Here is a 13823-nt window from a genome sequence, read left to right on the forward strand (position 1 = left end):
CTGAAAGCTTTTCTCCAAAATTGCTGCAGCGTTAAGGGCAGAATTAAAGAATGGAAATGTGCTCCCTTTTAGGTAATGGATAAAATTAATTTTCTAATAATATTTTGTTGTTTCTTATCATTTTTGATGTTGTGTTTTACTTAACTGATAGGGCAGATACAATGGGAAACAGATAGTCCCTCAAGTATTATTATCTTTAGTAATGTAATCCTTCCGTTCCCACACAACCCAAACCCTCAAACACACTTTTGAGAGTCACTTAAATAAATAACTAGCACAAGTTCATTGCAAGTTTGCTTATATTCAAAAGAAGCAAAAGTTAAGATTTTTCAACATCTTTCAAATTTGACTTTGGCAAAAAAGTTGCTCCGAAGATTGATAAAGAGCAGTTTGGATGAGCATTGAAGGAGTCAGAATTGCAAGAAGCAAGAGTATCCTTTGGTCCAATTTCTCAAACCTGGAAGAAGAAGCAGTAATTCACAGATTTTCTGGAGGAAAATTTAAACTAAACAGCAGGGACAGTGAGTTAATTGATACAGAACAACCCTGTCCCTGGCAATCTAAAAATTATAGGGCTATCAATGCATGTAACATAGATGTGTGTGTGGACAAGAATACCAATCTTGCTGTCAAGCAAAATCAAGCCTCTAATAGTGAGTGCCACACAAAGTGCACTAACCAAAGACAATAGGGGAACTCAGGCACCACACAGGTTATGTAGAAAGTAAACACAGGGCCAGTCATAAAAGACTCAAATGTCTATACACCAATGCACAGAGTATGAACAGCAAACAGGGTGAACTAGAAATTCAGGTTAATGAGGGCAGATATGATATTGTTGCCATTATGAAAACATGGTGGGATGAAACCCACACATGGAACACACAGCTAGAGGGATTTAAATTATTTAAAAGAAACAGACCAAATAAAAGAGGAGGTGGAGTTGTTCTCTATATAAGAAATAACTACACCTCTACAGAAATAGAGCACAACAATGATAAAAACTGTCTTGAATGCATTTGGGTCAATATAAAAGGGGGAAAAATGACATTGCCATAGATGTATACTACAGGCCACCCAACCAAACAGAGGAAATAGATGAACTTTTTGCTAGTCAGCTAAGGTATTTGGGAAACACATCACCATAGTAATGGGGGATTTTAACTACCCTGATATCAACTGGGAGACAAACTCTGCACCAAGTGGGTTCCTGGCAAACCTAGCAGACAACTTTGTCTCCCAAAACATAGAGAAGGGAACTAGGGGATTAGCCATTTTGGATCTAATTCTCACTAACAGAGATGAAATGATAGAAGGTGTTGAAGCCATAGGAACCCTGGGAGGAAGTGATCATGCAATATTGGAATTCAATATTATGGAAGCACAAGTAATAGAACACAGTCAAACTAGAGTCTTGGACTTCAAGAGAGCTAATTTCAAGAAACTTAGAGAGGGCTTGGGAAGGATTCCATGGATGAGAATACTCAAGGGGAAAACAACTCAAAAAGCTTGGGAAATTTTGAAAAATGAGATAAAAGCTCAGTTTAGCACAATACCAACAAAGAGGAAAAATAACAGCTCTCAAAAGAAACCAGCATGGCTGCATAAAGAACTCTCTGACAAATTGAAAGATAAAAAGGACAAGTATAGAAAGTGGAAAGAGGGGCACATAACTAAGTCAGAATATCAGCAAATAGCCCAAGCCTGCAAAGATGAAGTGAGGAAAGCCAAGGCTTAGAATGAACTAAGGCTTGCGACCAAAGTCAAAAATAACAAAAACAGCTTCTTTTAACATGTAAAAAACAAGAAAAAAGTGAAGGAAATGATTGGTCCATTAGTGGGTGAAAGTGGCAAGAAGGTGACAAGCAATAGGGAGAAAGCAGAACTATTTAACTCATTTTTTGCATCTGTCTTTACCCAAAGGGAAAAAACAGATCAACCTATCAAAAATAGTGCCATAAAAAACAGAATAGAAACACAAGTTAAGATAGGCAAGAAAATGGTAAGTGAGCACCTGTCCAGCCTAGACGAGTTCAAATTGCCAGGACCAGATGGATTACACCCCAGGTTTCTCAAGAAACTGGCAGATGTGATCTCGGAATCACTGAACTATATTTTTCAAAGATCCTAGAGCACAGGGGAACTACCAGAGGACTGGAAAAGAGCTGATGTAGTTCCCATCTTCAAAAAAAGAAAAAAAAAATGGACCCAGGAAATTACAGACCTATCAGCCTGACCTTAATACCTGGGAAGATCCTGGAAAAGATAATCAAACAATGAATCAGTGAACACCTAGAGGCAAACAAAGTCATTACTAAAAGCCAACATGGGTTTGTCAAAAATAGATCATGCCAGACAAATCTTATTGCATTCTTTGACTAAGTGACAAAATTAGTGGATCAGAGGAATGCTGTGGACATAATTTACTTGGACTTCAGTAAGGCATTTGATAAAGTAGATCACAACCTACTACTTAACAAGATAGAAAAATGTGGGGTAGAAAGCACTACCACCAGATGGATCCGTAGGTGGCTGACTGGCCGTATTCAGCATGTGGTCCTCAATGGAACCACATCTACATGGAGGGAAGTGTGTAGTGGGGTGCCTGAGGGCTCTGTTCTGGGCCCAGTGCTCTTCAACATCTTCATCAACAATCTGGATGAGGGGATAGATGGGGAACTCATCAAATTTGCAGATGACACCAAGCTGGCAGGAATAGCCAACACTCCAGAAGAGAGGCTTAAGATACAGAAGGATCTGGACAGACTTGAACATTGGGCGCTATCTAGATGACCTCCAAGATTCCTTCCAACTTTATTATTATTGTTATTGTTATTGCCAAGGTCCATTGATTAAACTATTACTATATGCTAATACTGATAATTGAAAGAGCCCAGGCAAGGCAAGACTGACTGATGGCTAAGCTGTTTTTTGATTGTCCCCAGTAACTATGATCTACTTAATCAGACATTGTTCACAAGGCTAGTATTCTGTGAATAGACATAGTGCATGTCTATAAATCACATTTTAGAAGCTACACAGGCTAGGTTGCAGTTACAGCCTAAATTGAAACTAACATACATACTATGCTTCAGAATGCTATATGAATGTAGTTATTGTACTACTATATTACTAGTGTTCAACCTGTGCCATCGAAACAGCTCTATGTGTAATATTGTGGTGGTGTTATGTTTGTCAGTATACCTTATAAAGACAAACTCAAGTGGTGAAAGTGAACTATAGTAGAGATTTAAAACACAAGAGGGAGCAATCTGCAAAGTCAAAGCAACCTTTATATTTATAGAAGCCAGTTTCTAAGTTTGCTCTCCCAATAAGTTTAGTTTCTAAGTTTAGAGCCCAGTAAGTTCTAAACACAGAATTTTAACTATTGCTTCGAAGAGAAGAAAGGAACTTTTAAAACAGATTTTTTTACCCTGCCTTTTTCTTTTCATATACAAGTCAAGGAAGAAAGCACGCCCATACTCTTTCCTCCTCATTTTTTGCCCACAACAGCAACCCTGTGAGGCAAGTTGGGCTGAGAGAGAGAGAGAGCAACTGGTCCAAAATCACCCAACTCATTTTTCATGCCTAAGCAGGACTATAACTCACAGTCGCTTGTTTCTGGGCCAACACCTTAACCTAAACTACCTCTCACATAATGGGGATGGAAAGAAATGGATGAAAGGAAACATTGCTTATGAGATGTCGGCTTATTTCAATGTATTAGATTGCATTTTAAGTTCCTTTGTGGAAATTCAACCTAGCTGAGTCCATGAAGTCTACAATGTTTGCTTTGCCAAGGTAATCTAAGTAGACTACATTAGTCATTTTGATACATAGAAAATACATGGTAGTTTCTTTTATGCTTGTTCTGGCTTGTGCCTTTCAGGATTAGCTAACTGATCTGCTCCCTGAAGTAGGATGACTTGCTTGTCTCTCCATGGTCAATGTGTACTCAGTGCCTCACTCTGGGAAAGGACTTGTCAAAATGGGGAATCAATGTAAGGAATAGAAAGAAGAAAAGCATATCCTTTGGCCACAGTGAAATAAAGATATAAAAACAATTTCCTGGTGCTGATACAAGGTCTGACTTGGTAATGTAATATCCAAGGGCAGGAGAAGTCCTATATATTCCAATTATGAGGAGCAAGAATATTATGTGGAAGATACACAAAGATAAAGATATTTAATATGCTCTAACCTGCACTAACTTGAATACATTATGCCCTTAGGAGAGACAGAAAGACATATTCCTAGTAATTGTAAATGAAAGATAGAATGTGCTCTTGTTTACCTCATTGATAAACAATTGATTATTAATACCTTTTTATGGAATTACAGTAAATATAGAAAAGAGGTGGTTATACAGGAACCTGAAATCACTACCTGTGTCCCTAACCATGTTCTACTGGTCTTTGAATTGCTCTGCTCATAGATGCTAATTGAGATCCTAATACAGAACTATAGCTAAGATGAAAACTGCAGGCCTCGCTCACTTGAGATATATGGATAAGTACCATATATGCCAGCGTACAAGGTGACTCGGTGTATAAGACGATCCCCATCTTTATCGCCAAGCTGCATTCCTAGAACGTCATCTTATACACCGGAAACTACCAGTATTTCCGGCGTATAAGACGACTCGGCATATAAGACGACCTCTGTCTTTGGCGCCGATTTCAGCGCTCGCGGAAGTCGCCTTATACGCTGGCATATACGGTAGCAGAAAAGGAAAACAAGGGCCAGCTGTGACAGAGAAAACACACAAGCCCAGGCAGAAACTAAAAGATGCCCTGGAAAATGAAAAGGTTAACAAGGGTGGGGAAAATGATCACCAGGTTACAAAAGAAGCAGTACTGCATAAGCAATATCTACATATTGTGCAAAAGAGACAATCAACATGCCAAAAGAGAACAAAAAGACCAAAACACCTGCCCAACAATCAACACCCAGATGAGCATAGATTAACTTCAAGATTAAGATTGGACCATCAATCAAGAAGCAAACAACACTCATGATGAAATCTTTTAAAAGAACTTCAAGGCAAAGATTTATTCCTCAAAGAACATTTTATTCAGAAAACAAAATATCAGCACTTACATAGTTGAATCCAAGACTAAAGTTCCCTCCCCCCCCATACAAAGTAACAAGTTGCAATTCCCACCCCAGAAAGGCTGTCATAAATCACATTCACCAATTATTCTAAAACTTGGGCTCTCCTCCCAACTTTTTAACTGGCCAAAACTTTATCTAACAGTGACCTTGATTCTCACCCAGCTGCAAATGTTATGGCTAATAGAAAACACTCAAGCACTCCTCCCTTCCCCCCTTCTACATCTGAGAATCCCAAATAACAGAAAAAAGCACAAGGAATGCAAAAGGTAAAATGGCTATAGTTTGTCAGTTGTCACAGCACTGACAATTCCATTCAGGAAACTGCCAATCAAGTTAACAGTAAGCAGCCCAACCAACTGCCCTTGGGGCAGTAGAATCACCACTCCCATTAACACTGAGAGGGCCAGCTGTTAGAATAAAAATCAAGAGCAAAACTTACTCCTTACTATCATAAAGGTGCTTTTTCAAAAGGCAACTGGACTTTTGGGATAACCATGACCTGGATGACTGAGAATCTTCATAGATTCTTACTCCTTACTACCCAGTTTCCCTGAAAGTAAGGCCTATCCCAAAAATAAGCCCTAGCTTGATTTTTGGGGGTGGGCCTAATATAAGCCCTACCCCCAAAATAAGCCCAAGTTTTCATGAGGCAAACATTTAAAAATCAAGCTAGGGTGGGAGTGGGGGTGTGTGGATCTGCTTCCCCCAAACCTCATTGCAGCGGGATCCCCCCTCCAAGGTATGTGTTTGTGAGGGTGCTTTCTCAGAGTGCAAATAGGGGCAGAGAGAAGCTATCTTTCACTTTAAGCACTGCGTCTTTAAGGGAATCTCTCTCTCGTTTGCACTTTTTCCTAAGACCATTGAGTTTTTTGCTTTGGTTTTGATGCTGCTCCAGGTGCCTCATGTTTTGGCAACTTCCTGCCTGCTTTTTGTGGTTTAATTTGGGGTGTGTGTGTGTTTTTACGCTCCTTCATGCAGCTCTCAAGTTTGCAAGCCAAGAGTGCTCCTACGAGGCTTGAAATGGGGGAGGGGGGAGGGAAGAAGCTACATTTCCCTTTAAGTACTGTGTCTCCAAGGGAATCCCTCTCTCATTTGCACCTTTTCCAAGGCTGCTGGGCTTGCGCAGTGCCGAGTTGGTTTGGTCTCTCTCTCTCTCTCTCTCTCTCTCTCTCTCTCTCTCTCTCTCTGAATGGTTTTTTCAGCACTTCCTCAATGTTTGTTTTGTTTTGCTGGAAGGCTGAGTTTAGGACTGTCCCTTTTCCTTCCCACTTTCTTAGAAGCAGGAAGTCACTGGTCTAATCTAATACAATGTAATAATAATAGAAATAAAGTGCATTATTTATTTGCTTATTTAGAAAATTTAGAATAAATATAATGCACTTAAATCATCCTGAAACCTCCCCCTGTCCCCCCCCCCCCCGTCCATGGAAAAATTACCTTCCTTGAAACCGCTCCCTTGTCCCAAAAAGATTGAGGAACTCTGCTGTACATTACAGTGCAATCTCTCAAGATGTTCCAAGCTATCTTCTCTTATTACTTCTATATGTTGTTTGTATTTATTTAAAATTAAATATATTTTAAGATATATTTGCCAAGCAACTCTTGGTGATTTACAAAGGAACATTAAATACAGATTAAATTTCAATAAAAAACAAAATGGACTGGAGAGAAAATGCACCTGTAACATACAACTGATCCAGATTCATACAAGAGCCTTGGGGGTGCAGTGGTTAGAATGCAGTATTACAGGCTAATTCTGTTGTAGAAATAAGAGACTGGAGCCAGCTCTTTGGGGAAGGGAAGGTTTATTGCTCAGGTTCAGAGAGCTAAACAAAGCAAAGGGTCTGAACCCCAAAAGCGGTTCTGTAAAACATATTTATACCCTTTAATACGTATATATTTCCTGATCACATAGTATTCCTTACATGGCTATTTTCTATACATCCTTGTCTCAACATATGGAAGAATACCAGACAGTTTTGACCAAACACGTGCTTATGTAAAAACAGGATATGGTCCAGACAGAGCAAGGCTAAATTGGTCAGCAGCTGCAAGACAGGAAACCTTCTGAAGACCCAGCAGTTTTAGAGCAACAGCATTTTTCCACTTTAATTCTGCCTACTGCCAGAGTTCAGCAGATTAATTCTCACCAGCTCAAGGTTGATTCAGCTTTCCATCCATCCGAGGTTGGTAAAATGAGGACCCAGATTTGTTGGGGGCAATATGCTGAGTCTGTAAATTGCTTAGAGAAGGCTGTAAAGCACTGTGAACTGATATATAAATCTAAGTGCTGTTGCTATTGCAATTCTAGCCTGGGGAAAGATACTAGTTTTCACAGCTTTCCTGTTAAGGTAACATGTTGTTCTACAGGGCAGGACAGCAACAGGGAAGTTAATAAGTTAAATCCATTTTAAATCCATTTCAATTTTTTAAATCTCTCATCTTTACCATTCTCAACACACTACTATTGTGTTACCAATGCAATATGCTTTTGGAAGCTAGGGAGAGTACAAAAATATATGACAGGTAACTGAAAACTGCCTTTGTGCTCTATTAGTAATGATTTTTTGGTTGCAACCTAAGAGATTTCTGCAGCTTGCAACTCGCATGAATTAATAATGCTCAGATGACATCACTTTTCTCCTTATCTTGACCCTTTTCTTCCCAGTGTCTCTTGCTTTCAAGAATACAGAAATTTGCAGCCATGAACATTTTATATTGTTTCACTGCTGTAATTTTTTTCTTCTTCCATGCTGCTCAGGGTGAGTGATGATTCAATAATATACTATACAAAGAACATCTTATTGTCATAAATATTTTGATGAGAATACTATAGTAATATTTAGCCCAATCACTAGTTTAAAAAGATCATAAGCTCTGCATGGATTTAAGCTTGGGAAAGCATTTTAGGAGATTGGCTCATATATTAGAGGTAAAGGAACAGTTGGAGAAATGTTCAGCTTGCATGTTTTATTGTATATACTTTTATGCTGACATATTTAATCATATTTCTATATGTAATATTTTCTATATATAAATTTTATTTGCTGTTAAACTAAGCCTTCCTTATGTAAAAACATCATACAAAAAAACCTTATAACCATATAATAGAAAGAAAAACACATATTTAAAAACTGTATTTCTATTTGCCTAGTTTGTAAAGATAATAGTATATCGATTCCAAGAACTTTCAGAGAACCTTCTCCATTGAATATTCTTTACTCTGGTATCCATCTGTCTCCCTGAAAAATTGGGCTTGGATTTTATTTTTGTAAGAAAAAATAGTCCGGTCAGATAGTTCCCCCATTACCAATTTCATTATCACATTTATCATATGCAAGGTTGGGAAGTCAAAGTAACACTATGGATTGAAAGAAATCCCAGGACTGTTAATAGCTAGTCACAACTACACTATATACATTTTTTGTCTGGCTGTTTCTCCCACAGTACTTTAGGTGAAAGCAAAATATGCTGGCCTCAGCCTTGCTGGCTTCAGAAAAGCTTGTATAACGTATCTTTTTAAGCCTGCTATTTTCTAAGGCTCTAGGCATTTATTTATTTGACAAATGTCTATATAGGTAGTTTCCAACCTATGACCACAATTAAGGCCAAAATGTCTCTTGTTAAGCAAAACAGTTGTTAAGTGAATTTGGCCTCATTTTACAACCTGTCTTGCCTTTCTTGGTAAGTGAATCATTGCAATCACAACCTTTTTTGTTAAGTGAATAATTGCAGTTGTTAAGTTAGTAACACGGTTGTTAAGTGAATCTGGCTTCCCCATTGACTTTGCTTCCCAGAAAATCTCAAAAGGTGATAACATGATCCCAGCACACTGTAGGCATTATAATTATGAGTCAATTATCAATTTTAATCATGTGGCCACAGGGATGCTGCAGTGGTTGTAAGCGTGGAAAATGGTTGTAAATCACTTTTTAGTGCCGTTGTAATTTCAAATGGTCACTAAATGAACCATTGTAAGTCAAGGACCACCTGTACTGCATGACTCCCAGCTCAACCATACAGCTCATGCCCTTTTGTGTTTACATGTATGATGTGCCATCTTGCCTATCTTGCCTAATGATTGAATTGTTTGTATAGTAGTAATGTTGAAAAGATAATGTGAAGAAAAGATTTCAAAGCTCTGATAAACATTTTACTTTTACAGAAGACCACTTTATAGAAGCCATTCTGCTTACTTGTGCATCAATGGGTGGATTCTGCATTCTACAACCCAATGAGACCTGTCCTTCAGGTATCCTCCTGGATGTGCCTTGTCATTTCAGAAGAAGGTGTTGTTCAAAGACTGATGCTTGACTCCCATCTTTACATGCTTATTGGATAATCAGCTTTCATCGCTTCCGCTAGTTAGCTGTACTTGATTTATCATGGTATTTCCTACTTGAGATAGGTAACTAAGTTTGATAATCAAGCCCCTCCACAATTTGGACACTTATTCAAAATTTATTTTGTGTATATGCTATGTCCCACTTTGCTATCATTATTGACAACTCCATATATTTTGCCAAGGCCACATTTATATCTCTAGGTCCCTCACTACTTATTTAAAGATCCATAATTCATTTGGATGGAATCCTAATGTGCAATGACAATAAAGAGAAAGAATAGGATTGCCTCAGTGAAAAATTGAAAGCACACAACTGTTTTCCAAATTAAGGAAATTAAATTGTCGGTGCTGAATTCTGAGGAAAATATAGGTTGAAAATCCTCTTAAAATGAGAAAAAGAAAAAAGGACATCTCTCTTGGAATCAGGAAAGAGCAAGTCCCCATTGGAAAAAAATCTGTCCATCGTTTCCTGATAATATTTTATTATTTCAATTTACTGATTTATTGACCCATGGAAGGAATTTCATTTGCCTTGTCAACTAGATTTAAATTAGTACCTCATGTTCAACTAAATGGGTTTGTAGAAAAATGTTGATTTTTTTCCCCAGAAGATGGTAATCTATAGATTTCACTGAAGTTGAGAGAGAAAATAATTCAGTTTTAGTCTTGAAAGTACAAATATGACATACCACCATCATCTTTGCTTTATTAAAACATTGGGAATATTTAACAGTCAGAATTTTAATTTGACCTAGTAGGTATATTTTATGAGAAATTTTAGAAATGCATAAACCAGATAGTGTTTATAGCATGTTAATGTAGTTTTACATATTTATATGGAATTATTTAATTATTTTCCTGCTAATATTAAAATAAAAATTGTCATGGGCAGCTGAAATCTTACAAAAGAAGATTCTGAGCATGATTTTGCTATTAGAGTTATTGTATAGTACACTCTGTTAAATTTCCTGTTTTTGGTATTGGGATGTAGATTGACCTCTTCCAATCAGTTGGCCATTGTGTCATTGTCTAGTTTTGGTGGCATGGTTTGGTTAGAAACTTTAGTGATTCTTCTTCTGTTGCTTGACATATTTCAGTATTCCATCAGTTCCTGTAGTTTCACAGTATGTTCTGAAATGTATAGAGGCATCATTTTGGTTGTTTGAAGAAATCATTGGAGAGGTTAAATTGATTTCCTGCTTTATTTCAGTTTCCTAAGTTATAAAATAAATTCCATTTTCCTCTTTAATGTTTTCAATTTTCACATTCCAGTTTCAATTACAGGCAACTCATCTTGCTTGCATGTTCTTCTGTTTCAAACTGAATTGAGCATAAAACTCATCAACCTCCTCTTCTTCTGCATTGATTGTTAGAGTACAAAGTTGAATGATCATTATAGTAAAGAGTTATCCACAAAGTCTCATTAATATTATTTAGTCATTGAATTGCACTGTAGCCAAGCACTGTTCTTGTTTTCAGTGTCCCAACTATAAAAACAACACCATTTTTCTTTGTTTTTCATATCCTAAGTAATAAACAGAGTGATCTTTTGATCAAAAGTGTCCAATTCCAGTTCATCTCAATTTCATGATACCTAAGATGTCTGAAGTCATTTCATCTTTCATTCTGTTGTACTTTACTTTGTTCATACTATTTACATTACATGTTCTCACTGGTATTCTCCTTTGCAGCTTCAGATTTTCTTTTCCTGTATGGCAGCATCAGCAACAAAAGCTTTAATCAAGCCACTAACAAACACTATTTACTACAAAAGATCATTAGATCTTTTGTCATGGTTCTGACACATGAAACTCTTCAAAGAACTTTGAGGCATTGTTTACCTTAAAGAATATTTATTCGAGTAGCATAGCTTTGGCATGTACATGTACATGTACTTCTGTAGCATGTTAAATACCGTCCTGTCTGGTACTATATCATTAATAATTTTATATTTTCTCTCCATGTGGTTTTCTTGGTAAGAAATACAGGATCGTCATTGATTATACAATATACAACATGATGTTTTTACTTAGCAGGAACTGAAAAATAATGTGGAAAAAAGTTAATTGTAATAAGCACAGTCATATTATTTATATAAAGCCAACAGAGTCTGATAATAACTTAAATAACAACATAGGTTAGGCATAAATAAAGCTGACAAAGACAAGATGGAAGCTGGTCGACCTGAGCACTTTTTTTTAAATAGCCACCACTATGGAAATAATGAAATACTGGTAACTGATATCATGGTTAATGAGAAAGGGAGGGAGAGAAGGAAGCAAGGAAGAAAGGAGGAAGAGGGAGGGAAGGGGGGTGGCAGGGAAGGAGAAAAAGAAAAAATGAAGAAGGAAGGAAAGGAAGGAAAGAAGGAAGGAAGGAAAAGAAGGAAGGAAGGAAAAAAGGAACGAAAGAAGGAAGGAAGGAAGGAAGGAAGGAAGGAAGGAAGGAAGGAAGGAAGGAAGGAAGGAATAATTTTCAATGGTCCCTGTCAGCTTCACCCAAAGAAATTCTTCAGTGGGGAAGCTGATAAAAGTCGCTCTGCTCCCACTGCTTTTTTGCATGACTGTGGTCATTCTGTTTCTCTCTCTTTAGGTAAGAAAATATCTCTGAAATGATGACACAACAGGTCACAGGTTATCTAGTGTTATAATTATTACCCTGAATATGTATATACAATACTAATCAGAACTAAGGAAGAAAAATATTTTTTTTTAATTTGAGCTAAACCAGCCTACCTGAATTGTAATAAGCACACTGGTTTATTTTGGTGCCTCAGTTTCATCATAAAATATTTGTGAAGTTGTTGTTTTAGGTAAAAAACTTTCAGCTGGTGTAGTTGCATATTCACACTCTGGAAGCCACCATATTCTGTACATTAGAAAAGGAATAAATTATTTCAAGTAGAAATCTATTTTATAGGTATGGAGCAGTGGTTCTCAACCTTCCTAATGCCGCGACCCTTTAATACAGTTCCTCATGTTGTGGTGGCCCCCAACCATAAAATTATTTTCATTGCTACTTCATAACTGTAATTTTGCTACTGTTATGAATCGTAATGTAAATATCTGATATGCAGGATGTATTTTTCATTGTTACAAATTATACTGTTATAATTTCAGTATAATAGTTATACTGAAGATCTGTGTTTACAGTAGCTGAAGCAGATTGGATTAAAACTGAATAGCTGCATTTGTGCAATTTATGAAGCTTGATTACTTTAAACTTGATATCAATGTTGCTTTTTTTGTGTGCAGTCTTAGTAAATTATGGAAATATAGCCCCTTTATTCTTCTAGTATTATGTGATTCAGAAAATGGGTCATTTCAGCTGGTCCAGTTAGTCCAGTGGTAGGCAACCTTGGCTCTTTTATGACTTGTGGACTTCAACTCCCAGAATTCCTGAGCCAGCCATGCTGAGGGGAAAGGGAGAGGTTTCCAAACTGAGCCATGCTGGCTCAGGAATTCTGGGAGTTGAAGTCCACGAGTCATAAAAGAGCCAAGGTTGCTTACCCCTGAGCTAGTCAGTGGTTCCTCTTCTTTTCTCCCCCCAGCTCCCCACCCCAGCTCAGTCAGCAGCTCAGTTCTGGAGCTGTGCCTGCCAGAATCTTAGTAGAGATTTTTGGAAGGAGGTCTTGTCCACTGAGGTAGAGGCAGCAGAAGAGAAATCCATTTCTTCCTCCCACCCCACTGCTGGTTCCACTGAGCAATAATCAACTGCTTTTGGTGCAGCAGATAGGGCAGGAAGAATGGGGGGCATTACTGCAGCAACTACAAGAAAAGGCCCCATGGAGCTTCTTGATTCCACACTAGGAGCAGATTCATTTTGTCCTCCCCCCCCCCCGGCTTTCCAGAAGCACACTAGGAAACAGAAAAAAGGCAGGCAGGAGGGGAAAGGGAAACACATGCTGCAGACCAAAACATCCACCCAAAGCAGCTTTCATCTCCAAAGCCCCCCCCTTTGATCTCTTCCTTTTTAACTGCCTGGACCAGTTTTCCTTCTCCCACCTGTAATGAAATGGCGCTCCCTTCCCCTGCATCCCACAAGTAGGAAGCCATCAAGGGGGGGGAGGAGGAGGGATTGAGCAGCAATCAATAATAATAATAATAATAATAATAATAATAATAATAATAAACTTTATTGTCATTGTATGTGTATACACAGTGTACACATACAACGAAATTTATGTGACACCCAAAGACCAGATCCCACACACATAATCCCCAAACACACACCTACTCACCCCTAAAACCACCCAAGTAGTTTTGTGATGTACAAAAAGTACATGCTGTCTTACAGAGGGTAGGTGGGGGAACAGTGGGCAGGAGAATCGGTGGCAGGAGGGGAAGGGCTGTTCTGTGGGGCT

The 13823-nt window shown here is 38.0% G+C and overlaps 1 long non-coding RNA gene across 1 annotated transcript; it reads left to right on the top strand.

Annotated features, from left to right (window-relative positions):
• The first annotated feature begins 6887 nt into the window (after positions 1–6887).
• LOC120318518 lies at positions 6888–10363 on the top strand. The gene is made up of 3 exons (XR_005559528.1): positions 6888–7301; positions 7784–7877; positions 9281–10363. It is a non-coding gene; the product is annotated as an uncharacterized LOC120318518 (long non-coding RNA).
• The last annotated feature ends 3460 nt before the right edge of the window (positions 10364–13823 follow it).

This window comes from Crotalus tigris, unplaced genomic scaffold, assembly GCF_016545835.1.
Source record: "Crotalus tigris isolate CLP2741 ecotype Arizona unplaced genomic scaffold, ASM1654583v1 scf7180000017598.18339901613:2243638, whole genome shotgun sequence".
Classification (NCBI taxonomy): Eukaryota; Metazoa; Chordata; class Lepidosauria; order Squamata; family Viperidae; genus Crotalus; species Crotalus tigris.